Below are 19,539 nucleotides of genomic sequence, written 5' to 3'. Positions count from 1 at the left end.
GTTCAAAAGCATCGATCTTCCTTCGCTCAGCTTTCCTTATGGTCCAGCTCTCGCAGCCATATGTTACTACAGGGAACACCATTGCTTTAACTATGCGGGCCTTTGTTGTCAGTGTGATGTCTCTGCTCTTAACTATTTTATCGAGATTTGTCATTGCTCTTCTTCCAAGGATTAAGTGTCTTCTGATTTCCTGACTGCAGTCAGCATCTGCAGTAATCTTTGCACCTAGGAATACAAAGTCTTTCACTGCTTCTACATTTTCTCCCTCTATTTGCCAGTGATCAATCAAGCTGGTTGCCATAATCTTGGTTTTTTTGAGGTTTAGCTGCAAGCCAGCTTTTGCACTTTCTTCTTTCACCTTCATCATAAGGCTCCTCAGTTCCTCTTCACTTTCAGCCATCAAAGTGGTATCATCTGCATATCTGAGATTGTTAATGTCTCTTCCAGAGATTTTAACTCCACCCTTGGATTCCTCAAGGCCAGCTTGTCACATGATGTGTTCTGCGTACAAGTTGAATAGGTAGGGTGAGAGTATACAGCCCTGCCGTACTCCTTTCCCAATCTTAAACCAGTCCGTTGCTGCTTAATGTAATTATGTTTTATTCCAATTTCGGATCAGAACAATCAAACCAACTCTTTTAAGCATGAACCATTTAGAGTTTAGAATATTTTGCATCTCTGTAATAAACAGATATAAATATTTGCTTCCACTGCATTGTAGTTTCCATTGCTTTCCAATTTGAAAATAAATTGAAAATCATCTCCATTGTCAATCTGGGTAGCAATTAACAGTCAACACCTACTACCTATTATTGTGGTACTGGGTATACAGCAAGAAAGGAAAGGGCTTATTCTGAGTTCCCACTGTATCATGCTTCAGCATGGCATGACTGTAAATCTAGGCTTTCCAGACTTGCAGTCTCTTATTCTGAAATTGGTTTAATTGGTGATAATTCTCAGACATGACTCAGCTAGTATAGATACTTCATTGCAGAGAAAAATGAAGCTAATTACAACAGAAGATCTGCCTACTTCAGAATTCATGAGTCAGAACCTATGTAAATATATCTATACTTACCACAATAGTCCAAATTTAAATTCTAGGCTTTTTCTACCCACCTTTTCAAGCTGATGGTTGTTCTCTTCAAGGTCATAGAAGGCAAATATGATTTGCTGGCATTATGGCTTTCATTAATCTGGGAAATGCTTGCTCGGCTAGCAGGTTCATTTTTAATTCACTGTTTTCAATGGCCAGAACACTTAAAATGTTTCAGCTATGTTCCCTTGGAACATTCAGAACATTTGAGAGCTGTTGTGCCCAAACACAGTCAACTCAGGACATTCCAGCAGAACATTTTAAGCAGGGTTGCTTTGTTCCAAGATCAAATAAAACACATAACCTTTAGTACATACCCCTATTCTTATTTCTGATGGAACTGATCATACAAAACTACAGTCAGGAACCAGGACTGGACAATCATTGGCAACCATGTTTTTTTTTTTTTTTTAAAAAGGGCACTTTCTGTCTTATAAGTTTAACAATTACCAGCATTTTAAAAAAAACTCTTACTAAAGAACAATGCTCGGAATATTATAAATAAAATGGGACGTATATTGTATGCTGATAAGGAAATCCTCAATATATTTGTACCCATCTTCTCTTCCAGAAGCCACACATAGAGACATTTTTCTCTCAGTGCTATACAGGTGGCAGCAATGGCTGGGGTTGGGTGGGGGTTGGGATTTGCAAGGCTTTGCAACTGTTGCACCCATTCCTGGACCGGGAGGCCTTGCTCACAGTCCCTCATACTCTGGTCACTGCATTGAACTCTACATGGAGCTTCCCTCGAAGACCCTCCAGAAATTACAACTGGTCCAGAATGCAGCAGCACACACAGTTTTGGTCACCCCACAGTTTGCCCATGTTACATGCTACTATGTAAGCTGCAGTGGCTTCTAGTTTCTTTCCAGGTGCAATCAAGGTGCTGGTTATCACGTTTAAAGCCCTGAATATCACAGGGCCAAGTCATTTACAGGACTGCTTCTCCTGAGGCTATTTGCCTGTTCAACTAGATTCAACAGAGTGGGCATGCTCCAGGTCCCTTTCCTTAAATGTAGCCATCTAGCAGGACCTAGGCAGCATGCCCTCTTGGTAGTGGCCCCTGCCGTTTAGAACACCCTTCCTTCTGAGATATGGGAGGCCTCTACCCTCCTAGCCTTCCAAAAAGCCTTAAGACCTGGCTTTTCCCATAAGCGTTGGGGTAGTGTGAAGCTGGAGTCCAGTAAAGTTCTCCGTGGATGCATGGAGAAGTGCTGCATTTGGGGATGCTGGGAGTTTCTATGTTGGTTTTCATGCTTTTTTACTGTTTTTATTATTTGTATCATCATTTACAGGCCACCCAGGGTTGTGTCGCATAAGATGGGCAACGCTATAAATCTAATAAAACAAACAAGCAAACAAATAATTGCTATTGGTGAGCATGCCCACATTAAGTCTTGCAACCACCTAAAATATTCAAAGTTACTTTATCATATAAATCAGACAAAATTTCACAAGTTCTAGGAGCAAAATAGTACTTACACAGTTTGTGGTCTTATATGCTGTTTTTTTCACTTTATTTAAAAAAAACACTGATCATTTACTGTAAATACAGGGCCGTTTAAAACTGTAATCGATTCTACATTTATGGGGAAGTAAACTTACTAAATTCAATCTTACTTATTTCTGAGTAAATAGGTTTGCTGGGAATATTCCAATATTCCCCCACAGCAGAACTAACATACTTAGAAAAACAATATATTCCCTTGTGTCATTGGCTATAAACCCAAAAGTTCATAAAAATGTGGGGGGACAATGGGCTTTTCTGCACTTCAGCCTTAAGCTGCTTGTCTTCTGTGTATAAACTGGCTGGAAATGAAGCCAGTTTGAGATTTTTTGCCCTTATTTTTTTCCTTCTTTCTTCCTTTTCCACCCTTATGAGCAAATGGAGCAAAAGGTCTTTACTGATAAAAGTATGCAATTCTGTTACTTGCTGATTAAGAACTATAGCTACCATTTCTTCTAAGGTAAACTGCTGTTAAAGACATCATCTGCCAGTAATCAATACTATCAGTTAATGCTTCAGTCTCATTCGAGAAACACAGATCTTGGACCTCTCTGTAATTTTTAAAAGATCTTTCATTGAAGCAAGGAAGAAAAGGTACGCTTTCCTCAGAAATAAAGAGTAGTCAAGAGACATGATTTTTAAGCTCCGTCTCTGCCAAATCTGAAGGAGTCTGCAACGAATTTGAATCCCTTCTTCTCTGTAAACCAAATTTCATAGACCTGGAGTTTGTAGTCTAGATTTTATGAAATAATTTTCAGAAAACTCTCTAATGTGTTCAAAAGAATAACTGAAAAACATGCACAAGCTTATTCATATTTTAGATACTCCATAACTACACTACCAATCTTATTATTTAGATGCATATGCAATTTTCTATAATAAGAATGTTTTGCTTATTTGTCAAATCAGATGTCATCCTGTCAACCCAAAGTCAGCTATCATTATCTGCAGGTAATTTCCTGAAGGTTTGGGTTTGCTGCTACAACAAGGCACAGGATCCCACTTAACTCTCTTCTGTAGGTGTAATTAAGTGCCTCCAAATGTTTTGCTTAATTGCATTCCTTAATGTTCTGAGTAATGACTTGCTCTTTTTCTTCAGCTACAAATTGCATTCATAGCTTCTAGTGATCCCATTTATCATTGCAATTTGCTTAGTTTGAAATGTTCTCCATTAATTAGTTCTTTTCAAGTCTTTTAAAAGAAATGTTGGAACATCATTAATTCTAGATGGGCAATCTATTATTGCTTAAGAGAATTGCATAATGCAACCTGTTCTTTTTTGAAACCTCATCTATTTTGCCTTTGTAGAATTTATCTCATATGATCACCTTACTCAAGGCTGCACTAGAGAGCGCCTTTCTAATTTTTAATCCTATATCTCCAAGCATTCTGGGACTGACCTCAACAAAAGAGAATTTGCAATACATTTACACAAGATTGCAAAGATGCATACATTTTAAATTATGGAAACTTCAGTGAACCAATTGAAATGATGTCATGTCCACCCCAAAATGGGCAAAACAATGCTGGGATAGTTTGCAAGGCTGGAATAATTCATAAAATAATGATGGATCCTGCCTTTGTAAATCATCAGGATAACTTTTTAAAACTCCTTCTTACAAAGAAAAAATAATCAATTAAAAAAAAAAGCAAGCCTAAGTTAAAAGTATTTCAGGTTCCTGTCTTTGTTCCCACCTTTGCTTTTTGATAACCCAATTTCTACCCTAGCACAAATACATTAGGACTAGGAGATCTGGGCTGCCAAAATCCAGATAACCAGTAGATACCGCAAAGGGTTACATTTCTCTTGGTTACCATCTATGTTCATCTGAATTATTGCATTCCAGATGGGGTAGCCCTAAGTTGTATCTAAGGCCTGGATTTCTGATTTTTTTTTTTTAAATCAAGCAAGAAACAATTCCCAACCTGGGGAAGATATTTAAGAAAGAGGTTCTAGGATCTTCCTGCTCCAATCAGCGTGTCTGTCAAATATTGCTAGGACTGTTTATTCATTGGCTAAAAACAGTGAAGAGAGGTTTTTCTTTTAAAATATAAAGAATAAAAGAATGGACTACACATTTCGCCTCTTACCTCAACTTCTAAAAGAGTTATAGACTTTTTAAAAAAAAATAAAAATAAAAATGGAAACTGAAAATTTATTGCTATGTCTCTTACAGGTTGGGGCCTCCACTTGAGGAGGCCTATGTCTCCCTTTCATCCCTAGTTATGAACGTGGAAGGCTTTAGTTGTCCTTTACCATTCCGGTGCTAAAGTAGCATTTGCTCCATTAAGCCGACAGCAAGCAGTGACAACAGCAAAGAAGCTACCGTGTGTTTACACCCAGGACACCAGGAGACCGAACAGAGGAGGGATCAGAGAGGCACTTACTGACCATTTCAGGCTGAGGCAGGTCTATTTCCTTGCCTTCAGGCTCATCTTCTGCCTTGCAACAGCATAACTGTGAAATGGTAGAACAGGCTGAAATAACAAAGCCCTGAAATATTGAGACCAACTCCCCTAACACCCCTCTCCCCACTTCTGAAACAGGACATGGAGGGAGTTGGAAGTTAGCATTTATTGCCTATATAAAGCAATGGTCAAGAAATCCTAACTAAAAATGCTGTGAGTCCACATGTCGAATTTTATTTAATTTGGATTAAAATTAAATAGAGGTGTAGGAGGGAGGCTCAGGAAGGATCGTAGGGATGACTCATTTTTGGCAATGAGTCAAATAAAGGAAATAGAGGTAAGATAGTGATTGGCACCGGAGGCAGCAAATTTCACACCAGTATGTTTTCTGCTGACTCCAGGGTAGACTGGACAGCACCTAACCTGGTAGTCAGGAAAGATCCTAGGAAAGATTTTTGAATGAATGAATGAATGAATCAATCAATCAATCAATGAATCAATGAAGTTTCTATTCTCCCTGTTTCCAGCCAGTCTCCTGACTTTCCTACAAAGTAATGGGTGACAGAGTCTAACAGATTTCATATTCCTTCAGGCAACCTTGGACAGTGTCAGGACAAGGGGAAAAGACCATTTTTTACACTGGTACAGCTAAAGGTAACTTAAACCTGCGTTAGTCATGGGTGTGGATGAGATGAAGATAATATCTTAGGAACACAGCAGAAAAAGGATATTGTAGGCTGCCCAGAATTGTGGCATATAGGTGGTCATATAAGACAAACAAACAAATAAATGTTGCCAAGTCATGTTTGTTCCATGTTTACATGAAGTAGGCACATGGTCCTAGGCTGCATCTAGAAAAACTGGATTACAATCTAGCCTTGATATCAACATTCATAACTGTAGCAATAGATATCACTTCTAGGGTTCTATTTTTTCAGTGTAAGATGTAATTATTTTGTTGGATTAAATGAACATTCATTTTAAGGAGGGTTACATGCAAGGCCACCTGCTTTTGTCTGTCTTCCATCTATTATTTATGATGATCAAGTGGCTCCATTTAGTTTATAGCCCTTGATAAAGACATCCCCATGAATTGTTCTTGTCTTTTTAATGCCACATAAGCTAGTAAGCATTGTCAAACTTTCTGGCAGTGGAATCTTTAGGTGATTTATGTTTTATGTGAAGTTGCACACATTTCTCTCCTAAACTGCCTGTAAGTTAAGAACTAGGCATTATGCCCTTGCTTGTCTACCAGACTGTTTTAAAAACAGAATCTAACTTAGCTGGCAGGCAATTATTTTTCATTTTGAATGAGATCCAAATGACTGCTGATCTAACCATTACAGCACTACCATTTCTTTTAAGAAAGTGAAGGATTTAAATAATAAAATCATTTCACTACTCTTGATGGGAAAACAGCTTGCATAGTTGTGCCTGAAAGTCTTTCAAAATATCTGACATCTCTCTAAAAGAAGAATAGGTTAACTGAAGTGGAAGTAGTTTATACCTTCTTTGACTAGAGCGTAGTCATTAACATGTACTGTAAATTATAGGTTTCCTTTTCTTACATCTTAAAAGAATATTAGTCTCACTTACAAGGAGGAGCCAAAACAAAGCTGCACATTTAAAAAATTATATCTACACAGAAAGAGAGAGAGAGAAACAGACACACACACACACACTTCCTTTTAATATAATAATGTATCTAGCATAGACGGTGGAAACTATAAGTTTATATTAAGTCCACAAGACTTCTGTTCTTTTCAGCTTCAAGAGGAATTATCAAAACCAATTACATTTCTGAATGTATTATTACTGAGTGTGTATTTTATGTATTCTACTCTATGTATTTTTATAACCTGCTGTTACAATATAATACTGCTTGTGTGGACAGAAAATGTAAGGCCATCCATCAATTAAAGATAACCGTTTAAAATAATTATGTAGCAGAGTTGAGTCTGTAGCATTTCCTTTATTATTATTATTATTATTAATGTCAGACTCCACAATCAAATTATTGATGAATCATCTGATCATGTTCATCTGCAATGATAAGTCAATGCATGTCAAGAAGGCAAATGGGAGGGGGTAATTGCAAGGAGTGTGAATTACTGCTATTTGGGCTGGAAGGGGGGAGTCAAGGTCATGCTGCCAGAGACATCTGTGGCTGGTATTGCTGACCGTTAGAAACAGTGTGAGAAAAGACAGGAAGGGGGGAGTGGGGCTTTGGAATGTTTTAATGAGAGAGTTTAGGCAGGAACTTTTCAATCGCAGCTTTCTTCTGTTCTATGCACTTCAATAAACCTGATTTCTGCATATACCAATCGTGCATGAGTTGGGTCAATACTGGGACTGAGGGTGCCAGTTCGTACAATTAATTTCTATTGAAGAATTTATACAATAGTAAAAATGATAGAAACTTAAGAAAAAGAGAAAAGAGTAAAGAAAACTAGTGAATAAAGAAAAGAAAAAAAGTATAAAAAAGAATATTTACAACACCACAATGAACAGCAAGCAGCTCTCATCTTTCTAGATGCAGAGAAGGCCTCTGACAATTTGAACTGGACTTTTATGTTCAAAGTTTTGGAAAATATGGAGTTTGGAGACAATTTTATACAAGGAATTAAATCAATTTATGTGCCTCAAAAAGCACGTATTATTGTAAATGGGGACTTAACCAAGCTCTGATACACATAGAAAGCAACAAGGCAAGGATGTCCTTTGTCACCTTTACTCTTTATCCTAGTTTTGGAAGTCCTGATTAAAGACATTAGACAAGATGATCAAATAAAAAGTTTGAAGATAAAGGAGGAGGTCTTCAAACTGAGGGCATTTGCTGGTGATTTAGTTTTAATACTACAAGACCCTTTGAACTTTGTTGATGAAGAAAATAAAGGAATTTGGGCCATTAGCTTGATTTAAAGTAAATAAACAAAAAACAAAGATGTTAATCAAGAATATGACTGCATACGACCAAGAAATGTTGATAGGTAAGACTGGTTTTATAATTGAAAAAAAGGTCAGATATTTGGGGGTGACATTAACAAACACAAATAATATGTTGCTTCAGAATAATTATGTTAAATTATGTGGTGAAGTTAAGAAAGACTTGTTAAGGTGGGAAAAAGTCCAACTGTCAATGATGGGTCAGATATCTGTGATTAAGATGAATGTTTTGCCCAGAATGTTGTTTTTGTTCCAGACAATACCGATTTTGACAACAGATCTACCATTTAAACAATGGCAGAAAGATACCTCTAAGTTCATTTCTCAAGGGAAGAAACCAAGAATCAAGTATAAATTGTTACAAGATGCCAAAGAACGAGGAGGTCTAGGTTTGCCTGATTTGAAATTGTATTTTGCTACCTGTTGTTTGCTATGGATGAAGGATTGGGTGACCTTGAAGGACATGAAATTATTGTAATTAGAAGGACACGATCTCTGATTTGGATGGCACGCCTACTTGTGGTATGATAAAGTTAAAGGTAATAAAGACTTTAAAAATCATTTTGTTAGGCGTGCCATACTGAGGGTTTGGAATAAATATAAACCAATATTGTCCTCTAATGTACCTATGTGGTTGCCACCTCAAGAAGCTTTTTTCAGAAGAGAGATGACAGGTAAACCACGCTGGTTGAGATATGAAGATTTGCTGAACTTTGAAGAAGGGATACCTAAACTTAAAACAAGGGAACAACTAGAATTGGAAACTTATACTTGTCACTGGTTTAATTATGCACAATTGTCAGAACTGTTCAATCTGGGTAAGAAAGTACATAATTTTGTTCATGAAAAAACATAACTTGAAATGGAACTTTGTACAAACGATGAGCATCTTATTAAGAAAATGTATAGAATGTTGTTGCAATTGAACTTAGAAGATGAATACGTTAAAGATTGTATGATTAAATGGGCTAAGAATTTTGGGTACAATATTATGATAGCACAATGGGAGAATATGTGGAACAAAGGTCAGAAATTTACTCTGAACTATAATTTCAAAGAGAATTTTTATAAAATGATGTACTGTTGGTATTTAACTCCTGATAAGCTGTCTAAAATGTATAATGGGGTATCAAATGTTTGTTGGAAATGCTCACAGAGGGAAGAAACTTTCTATCATTTTTGGTGGACTTGTGGAAAAGCTAAGAAATTCTGGAACCAAATATGTAGTACTATTCAAAAGATACTTAAAGTGGACTTACAATTGAAACCGGAGCTGTTTCTCTTGGGTTTGATGGACCAACAGCTTGAAAAGCAACATGGAACTCTGTTCTTATATATGTTAACAGCAGCAAGACTCTTATATGCTCAAAGATGGAAAGATGCACAAATTCCCTCAATGGAGGACTGGATGATTAAGTTGATGGAAGTGGCGCAAATGGCTAAACTGACAGCACTGATAAGAGAAAGCACTTTAACTAGATTCATTTCCATCTGGTAGTAATAGTAATAAATTAACTTTTATGTACTTTTATACCTATGCTAGAAAAGGTCAGAAGCCACTGGTCTAATATGCTTTTTTGTTTATTCCTGCACCTTGTTAGCCTTTCCTGTTTCTTTTTTAGACTTGCATTCTATCTTATATTCTGTATTATGTGCCTTAATTATATCTTGAAAGTTTAATAATAAATAAATAAATGGGGAAAAAAAATCTTATTCAACTTCTAATTCCTTTCAAAAATCTGTCCTTTTGGATAAACTCCTTTTTATATCTCCTCACAAATGTCCCATTTTTGGGAAATTCAGATAAACAACTTTTTTTCCACCCAGCTGTTGCTTCAAGATAAAATACTTGAGAATAACTTCAAGTATGAAATGATATTGGCTTTGAGCTTTCTAAAGTGGATGGAAATGAACACTCCTTCATGATAAACATGGACTCAAGTCCCTCAGGGAAATGAAATTGTGGGTGGAGATTGTTTAATCAGGTTCTAAACTCAATAGTAATTTAATAATTCACAATTCAGTTGGGAGAACTTTTTTGTGTGCAAATGTTGTATTTCACAGTGAATTATTACTGTCACTGATGGCTGACCATACAAAAACCTTAAAAAGAGTCAATATAAATATCTGGTAGCCACACACCCTGCAACACCCAGTGGCCACACCTTTAGCAGCCACACATTTAGTGTGTGCTGCTCTTTTCACAGTAATACCAAATATGTGATTACATGAATCATCAAAAATTTCAAATATCCCAGGTGGCTTTTAAAGGATTTATTTTTACATTGTGGGAATTGGTAGCTTTTGGCACAATAGGTAATTCACAACTAATACTCCTTTAAGCAATGGATGTTGAGGACAAACAATGGGTATGTTGCCTCCTGTCCTCATTGTGAATTTCCTAGTCATTTATGGTTGGTTACCCATAAAAAGAGAATGCTACAGCAGAAGTTAACTTGGTCTTCTCCAACAAAGTGTCTGTTACATTCACTTAGGTCAAACTTTACAGTAAAGGAAGCAGTAGAAACTGTACCTTTTATTTAAGTCACTTCCATAAGGTTTACTATATGGACCCAAGATGAACCAGGATCTGGCAAGATGAACAGAAGGTTGTCACCTGCCATGGTCTGCAATTTGCATGATCAAAAATGGTTGGTTTTGGCAATGCAAATAATAATGCACACAGCTTCTGTGATTCAGTTTAGGACACAATGGGAACAAAGATGAACATCCTCTCCCCTATCCATCTTGTTCTGAATCTATATTGGCTCTTCTGTGCATAGTTCTGAGTATGGAAAGGGAAAAGGTAGATGCTAATTCTGTCTTTAAAATAGAATATGGTTTATTTTAGTGTCATAATCCCTATAGCAATGTCATACACTCTTTTATATTTAAATACAACTTGTTGCACGGCCCCATCAGCAGAGATGGATCTCACTTAAGTTATATAAATCATCTTGCATCCTGCTTCTTTTTGGTGTCTTAATTTCATATACGTATTATTACAGGAATTTTATAATTCTGAGAAATTTGTCAACATTGTTTTCATACTTCTAAATGATACTAAGCTATTCAAAGACGCATCCACATTAATGTAAAGACTGACCATGTTGCTAAGCAATTGCAACTTAGTTGTGAAGACACTAATCAATTAATAATAGATTTGAAATATGTGCATACCTGAAAACAACAGAAATCTGAACTAACAACAGTCCAGTGCTTTTAGATTTTTTTTCCAAATTATGTTTCCTTTTTATTTTCTTCTAAGCTTACAGTATATCTTAGAAGCCAAAGGAACTACAGTATAATATTTTTATTCTTGGCAAGCACAAACACAAATAATTTCATAGTAAGAACATATAGAAGTCACTAAAGATTGCTTAAGAAATGGCTGGTGACTGCTTTCTAACAATTTAGTTTTCTTTGATTCTAAGGACTCTCTTCTGCCTCATCAAGGTTAAGGCAACTTATGAAACAGAAAATACTGTTCGAATATTTTTCACTTCTACAATGAAAATAGTTGAGCTGAATTCTCAGTAGTTAATGCTTGCTTTAAATATGCATGTGCCCTTTTAAAATATTTATTTATTTATTTATTTATTTATTTATTTATGTATTTGATATCCCGCCTTTATTATTTTTATAAATAACTCAAGGTGGCAAACATGCCTAATACTCCTTCCTCCTCCTATTTTCCCCACAACAACAACCCTGTGAAGTGAATTGGGCCGAGAAAGAGTGACTGGCCCAAGGTCACCCAGCTGGCTTTCATGCCTGAGGCAGGACTGGAACTATTCTTAACCACTACACTAAACTGACTCTATAATAAAATCTCACGATAAAATTATCATGTTGGATAATTTCCAAGTTGGCATTTTTCACCAAGTTGTGTGATGGCATTTCAGTTCCAAATGTTCTTGGATAAGAAGAATATTTAGACTGACATCTGTTTGGATTCATATCTGATTTTGGAATGAGACAGCTTTCCTCATCCTTGTAGATGGTCTGCACCGGGAATTAGACAGGGCAGTATACTGTATCTCTGTGGTTCTACTAGATGTCTCAACATTGTCCAGAAGGATTGACCATGGTACTGAATGCTTCTTGGCTACCGAAAGAATAGGTATAGGCTGATGAAAGATTACAACCTAGCACTGGAATTTATTTTTACAATGTAATCCTGGGGAATTATTGTTTACCCTTTTGACACAGGTGAATAATGTTCTTCAGGGTTTGATTTTGTTCAATATTTTATTGATTACTGAATTTATATGCTACTTTTCTGTTTATTCCAATGCTCACAGCCACTTATAACAATAAAAATAGAAGGTAAAAAACAACAAAACTAATACAATAAAAATAAAAATAAAAACCAACCTAATACAATTAAAATGAAAATGAAAATAAATTATCAGTTGAACATTTGGTGAAAGCAATGTGCTTTTACCTTCTTCATAGATACTTTGAGGGTGGGAGCCAAATGAACCTCCTGAGGGTGTGCATTCCATAGGCTGGGAGCCACAGAAAAGAAAGCCCTTTACCACCTCCTCAGTTATTGACCTTTTGGCATGAAGGTAACTTCAGAAGGGCTTTTGAAGATATTAATACAATGAAGCTGCTAGAAATGATAATCAGTGGATTTGGCTTGCATTGTTATGAGGACGCAAGTAACATACTGTATAACTCCATTTTTCTGTTTAATCTACTATCAGGGAATTTGGAGAAGTTCTGGATCTTCTTCTTCTTAGCATTATTCCCACGCTATGGCAGAGTCTACTTGTCGGCATATCCGTTTCCATTTGACTCGATCCAAGGCATCTTCAGGGGTGACTTTCATGCATTCCATGTCCTCCTTAATGCAGTCCATCGACTGTTTCTTGGGTCTACGTGCCTGTACCATGGGGCTGCTGGCCACCAGGGTACAGGCGCATGGCTGTTCTCACCACCAAGTCTTCTTTGCCATGTATGATGTGTCCATACCATCTAAGCCTTCCTTCCCACAGTTTTGCCATGATTGGCACAACTCCCAGTCATTGTTGGACGTCGTTGTTCATGGCGTGGTCGAATCGTGTTAGTCTAAGGCACCATTCACATGTCCATCATGTGCAGGGCCTGCTTGTGCTTTGCTGTCACTGGCCAGCACTCCGATCTGTAGTGGGTGACTGGGTGCACTACTGCTCTGTAGACCTTTGACTTGAGGTGTAGGGGCATCCGACGATCACACAGGACTCCAGTCACCTGGCGCCACTTCATCCAGGTGGCGTTGACATGGGTGCAGGCATCCGGAAAGCTATCGCCGTTGCTGCATATGAGAGAGCCGAGGTACTTGAATTGCTCTACTTTCTTCAAGTCTTTGCCACCAATGCTGATGGTTCCATCAGTTTGGGGGCTGCATTCCATGTATTCCGTTTTCTTGATGTTCAGTCAAAGTCCAAATTTGCCAAGCCGTTCATTCCATTGCCACATTTGCTCTTGGAGGCCTGCATGTTGTTCATTCACCAAGAAGGCGTCGTCAGCATAGAGGAGTGACCACAGATGAGGTGATCAGAGGTCAAGCATCACAGTGTCCATACAAAGGACAAATAGTAGCGGCAAAAGCTCCGATCCTTGATGTACTTCGACATTGATGGCGAAGGGAGGCAATGATCCCACTGCGCATTGGACCATGCTGGTGACGCTGTGGTACAGTAGTTGGATCCACTGGACGTAGGCTTTGGGGACATTATGAGATCGTAGGGCATGCCAAATGAGTTTGTGTAGGAAGCGATTGAAGGCCTTTTCCAGGTCAAGGAATGCCATGTGGACAGGCTTGGTCTTCTCACAGTGCTTCTCCAAAAGCAACCGAGCAGCGTGAATGGAGTCCATCGTTCCACTCCCTTTGACAAAGCCTCATTGGTTTGGAGTGATGGAGACAAACTTGCGGAGCCTGGCATCAATGACCCATTCAAATATTTTCATGATGTGACAGAGCAGCCGGATCGGCCAATAATTCCAGCATTCGATCATGTCACTCTTGCCCTTCCAAATTGGTATTGTGGTACTGGTTGTCCAAGCTGCTGGGGCTGCACCCTCATCGATGATTTGGTTGAAAAGCGCAGTAAGAATCGTGGCACCTTGGTGGCCAAGGATCTTCCATGCTTCGGCTGGGATGTCGTTGGGGCCAGTTGCCTTCCCATTCTTTATCTTCGTTGCTCCTTTGACCTTCTTGATGGTAATTGGTGGCACAGGTCCAGAGACCAGATAGGCACTTTGGATTGGAGGGTGGTCAAATTCCTCATTGCTAATTTTGGAGAAGTAATCACTCCATGGGCAGAGGATGGGTCTTGAAGGAGTAATGGTCTTCATCCTTTATGTGCTTGACTTGGCCAATGTCCTGAGTGGCTTGATGATGTGTGTTGGCCAAGAGATAGATTTTATTTTCTCCTTTGTGAGTGTCCAATTCGTCATATATGTGGTCATAGTAAGCAGTCTTGGCTGCCACTACTGCTCTCTTGGCAGCCAATTTTTGCACCTTGTAGTGCTGAAGATCTTCATCGGTGTGAGACTGAAACCACGCTTTTAACACCTTCTTCTTTTCCTTCACAGCAATTTGCACTTCTTCATTCCATCACCAAACTTGCTCATTGATGGCCTGTTTCCCTGGCTTTGTCTTCCCAAGGATGGCTCTTGCCGCAGCATGGACTTGTCTGACCAATTTGTCCCACATGGCCAATGCTGGCTGGTCCATGTCCCCACTGAAGGGACCAAGGGCAGCCATGAAATGAGCTTTGTGCTCCAGTAAGCACCACCATTTTGCTCCACTCCAGCAATTCAGGATTGCTTTTGGCCTAAAATGTTCAACTGGAGGTCCATGATGAGAGGCTGATGCTGGAGGGCAATTGATTCCAAAAGGGTCACTTTTACATTGGTCACCAATTTCAGGTCACATCATCTCACACAAGCAGATAATTGATTTGAGTGCTGCGCCCACCACTGGTGTAGATGATGAGATGTGTAGGCCTTTTCTTGAAGAATGTGTTGGCCACCACCAGCTCGTGTGCTTCGGCACATTCCAAGATCTGGATCCCATCATTGCTGCGAGTGCCAAACCTGTTTCCACCATGACATTGCTGTAACCATCTCTTGCCGATCCAACATGACCACTGAGGTCACCTCCTAATACCAGGTGTTGTTTGGGGCCAACAGTTTGCAGATGGGCATCCAGTCCTTCCCAAAATTCAGCCTTTTCGTCATCAGGCATCCGGTTTGGGGGGGCATAGCACATGACAATTCGGAGGGTAGTTGCGCCGGACTCGATTTTGATGGTCATGTGTCGATCAGATATTTGGTGGACATCAATGATGTTGTCCCGATACCTCTTGCTAATCACTATATCAATGCCTTTCTGAGTGCTGTTTTCTCCATTATAATATAGTTTGTATCCTTTGCCGATCTCCCAAGCTTTCGCTCCTTTCCACTTTGTCTCTTGGATACACACGATGTTGATGTGGCGGGCCTTCAGAGCTTTGGCCAATTCTTGGCTTCTCCCAGTGATTGTTCCAATATTGATGGTTGCAATACATAGATGGACTAGCTTCTTTAGCCCACCCCGTCCAGAGGCGGGTAGCCCTTGCAAATTTCCCACATCGCTTGGGTGAGGGCAGCATGCGTCGCTTCTGGGGAACACCCTAGCCTTCAGGTCCAAAATTTGACAGGACATAACCATTGATACAACTGAGGTACACTTCAACCAATGAGTCGCTCCATCTGTCATTGAAGGCATTTTATACCTACTGCCAGGTGTTAATAAGAGGCCGCTCCTCTGGAGAACAGATGCCTTTTGCAGCCACTTCATTGAAGTACAGACGCTGCTATGTGAAGATAGTTCTTCCGCTTTATCTGCCATTGGGACATAGGGTCCTCTTCTGCCTTCAAAACCATTGACCATCTTCTCCTGTAACCCTGGAAAGGGGCCCTTACAAGGTGCTACCAGCTGGGCCAGCTGGACCAAGGTTTTTTGAGGAGGTGTTGCTCCTCCATCACTCACCCTTTGTCCTGGCTTGTGACAGGCAGAGCCTGGTTTCCCAAACGTTGGGCCCAGGATGGCAGATTTGGAGAAGTTCTGGATCAGTATCTGGAATTCAAAATAGACTGAAAGCTGGCTAACTGATCCTTAACCAAGTTATGTTAGGCGTGCTCCTGGTCAGGAATCAGATTCTAGAATAGGATTTCACCCTGTTTTGGATACAGCAATACTCCCCATGAAGAATCAGGTCATTAGTCTGGGGATATATTTCAATCTGATTCAGCTGTGCACTTGGGCATTCACTGAACACATTCGGTCCAACAGTCCTAAAAAGGGCTCTATTTTAGTTTCCCACCCTTTATGTTTTTTTTTCCTTCATTATTTAATTATTAATCATTATTTAATTATTCCAAACCCTAAGATTTCCCCAGATTGTTGAGAATTTATTTTGTATGTAGATGGGTCTATTTCCATCTCATAAGCAATGGCACTTACAGACCGACCATCAAATGCAAACTGAATGCTGTTACATGTCATGCAATAACAACATCTTGTTTGAAACCTGACTTCAGGGAAGATACATCTTACAGAATGAATGAATGAATGAATGAATGAATGAATATCTTTATTACAGTCTTTGACCAGCCTTTACAATAAAAGAAAATAGTTTAATCCAACAATTTGTTGTCAGGAAAAAAAGAAAACAATAAAACAATGGAACAATATATCTAATTAAAAGTTTTGTGTAATTGTATAACTTGATAAAAATATTTGGCCACCTGGTGTGTGAGTGTAGAGTCAGCATCCCTTAAAAAGAAATAAATGTAAAATCTATCAGTATGACCCTCAAATTTAGGGAAGATTGGGGAGATCAGAGCATGTCTTGGGACATCATAAACAGAACACCGTATGAGGACATGGGGAAGGGTTACTACCTCCCTGGATCCACAAGGGCAAAGGCTCTGTGAATAAGGAGTCCCATGAAGTCTTCCTGCCAGCAGTGCTGAAGGGAGGGCATCAAAGCGGACTCTGGAAAAGGCCCTTCTGTATTTCCTTACAGAGACATTGTACAGATACCCTGCAGTAGAAGGTTTGCGGCTCTCTAGAATTTGATGATAGAATTCGGGAGCACTGGTAATATCATTTTGGCAATCAGTGTCCCTAATTCTTTCTTTTATACTATGGATTTGGCCTTCTCCAGGGTTAATTGGCCTAAATATTTTTAGAGGCCAAGACTGCAAAGTTCTTTTGTACAGCTAAGGTGTCAATGAGATTGGTAGCTGTCTGACAACAGCACAGGCATCAGCCTATAGGGTCGAACATGATTTTGAGTCCTGAAGTTAGAATCCTGATCCAGGCCTGAGCTGTAATACTTGGCACATTAGCTTCAAGCCTCAAAACTGCATTGGGGGTGCATTTTGGGATACCGAACAAAGACCTAAGGAAATTCGATGGAATGGTGTATTCAGGATGGTACGCTCATAATTTGGTAAGAAGCCTTGGTGGTCTGACATAGTCCTTAGGTCGTTTCCCCACAAGTGATTTACAGCGGTTTAAGAGCATCACCCAGCTACCATTGAAGTGATATAAACCTGCCCTTATTATTATTTGGATGATTCTAAAAGTTGTTATAAACATCTAGGGCAGAAATGCTGCCATTCTCAACAAATCTGAAAACCAATTTAGATCCTAACCAATTATCTTTGTACAATGATGTCATTTGAATTAATTCACAAATTAGCCCATCTGCAGTTCAGGGCAAAGGTTGATGTACCAGATTCAACCACCCCCCACCTTTTTTTTTAACCAGACCTGTTCTGCATTGTTTCATGGCATGAAATAAATAAAATACTGTAGTTATGGGATGGGGGAATAGACAAGAAAAGAAGCATTACCTGCATTTTTCTGTCTATGCTGTGCTTTTAGGTAATGCAGTACAATATGATTAAAACTTTCATTAGAAATACTGTATAATGATAGGAAACTTCTGCCTATTGAATAGCTGGCTGAGTTGTAACTGTAAAGGACTTTATTTTTTAATTTAATTTAATTTTTTATCCCGTCTTTTATTATTTTTACAAATAACTCAAGGTGGGGAACATACCAAATACTCCTCCCTCCTCCTATTTTCCCCACAACAACCCTATGAGGTGAGTTGGGCTGAGACAGAGTGACTGACTGGCCCAAAGTCACCCAGCTGGCTTTTAGGCCTAAGGCAGGACTAGAACTCACAGTCTCCAGGTTTCTGGCCCATTGCCTCAACCACTAGACCAAACTGGCTTAAAATACAGTATGATTGCTTTTTTTGCAGGAAGGCCTTTACAGTTTTAATAATTGTATTTTAAGATATATCCTACCTAGTACATGTTTCACTTTTGCATATATACAATCATATATTTGTTTCATTCCATTTCTGGGTCAATCTGTACATTTTAAAACTCGTGAAAATTTCATTTATTTTCATAGACTTTTCTTTAATATATGTCAGATAATATACATGATAATATATATTATCTGATGATATGATAATATATGTCCAATAAGATATATGATAATATAAACTATACATCAGATAATGATAATATGTCAGATAATATAGAGTCAGATAATGCAGATTGGATAAATATAATATTTCTCTTATACTTTGGGGTTCAAAGGTTTGGCTTAGCATTGAAAATCATTTCCTCCTGTGAAGACAAGTAGTTTGTATTTTTGTTTTTATCATTGTTTTTCTGGATGGTTGTGAGCTGCCTAGAATCATTATATGAGATAGGCAGCCATATAAGTCCTGTAAATAAATAAATGAGCTTATGGTAGAAGTACCAGGCACTAAAAGCAGAACAGTTCCATAACTCTTGAAATCTAATGTTTCCCAATATTTTTGAAAGGATGTAAGGACAAAGTATAATGGTAATAAATATGGATAAACTTTTTAATGCAAATAATTTACGTAACTTTTAAAAATAATCATTTGTGCATGAGACTCATTACCCTGAAACATTATTATTCAATTAGGGGTTGCATAACATTTTGAAAATAAAGTTCAGATTGTCATCTTAAATACGTTTATTTGAACAGGGATTGTCATAAAATCGATGTATGAAAGAAAAAGCAGGTTTAACATCCATTGGCCCTATACACTGGATCTCTGCATGCACAGCAGATCTTTTGAATTCAGGCTTCACAAGGCAGGTAGCAAGATGTACTGTGTGGCAACGCTGGGTGGTCTGTATCCTGTATTAAAGTATACATGATGTCTATCATCATCTGATTAGGAATTTGGTTAACGAGGAAGGAAGGAAAGATACTACTTGGTAACAAAGATTATTAGTTTTTTCTCTTGATAGCATACAAAATAAAAATGCTCAGCTGTGAATAAAGGCCAAATAGCCAATCAAAACAGAGATGAAAATACAGGTCGTCCTCACCAGCTGCCTTGTTTAGTGACCGTTTGAAGTTACGATGGTGTAAAAAAAATAGTTTTGCAACCAATCCTCACATATATGACCGTTGCAGCATCCCATGGTCATGTGACCACCATTCAACTGGCGCACATTTATGACCATTGCAGCA

This window comes from Candoia aspera, chromosome 4, assembly GCF_035149785.1.
Source record: "Candoia aspera isolate rCanAsp1 chromosome 4, rCanAsp1.hap2, whole genome shotgun sequence".
Lineage (NCBI taxonomy): Eukaryota > Metazoa > Chordata > Lepidosauria > Squamata > Boidae > Candoia > Candoia aspera.
Note: the sequence above shows the minus strand (reverse complement) of the source record.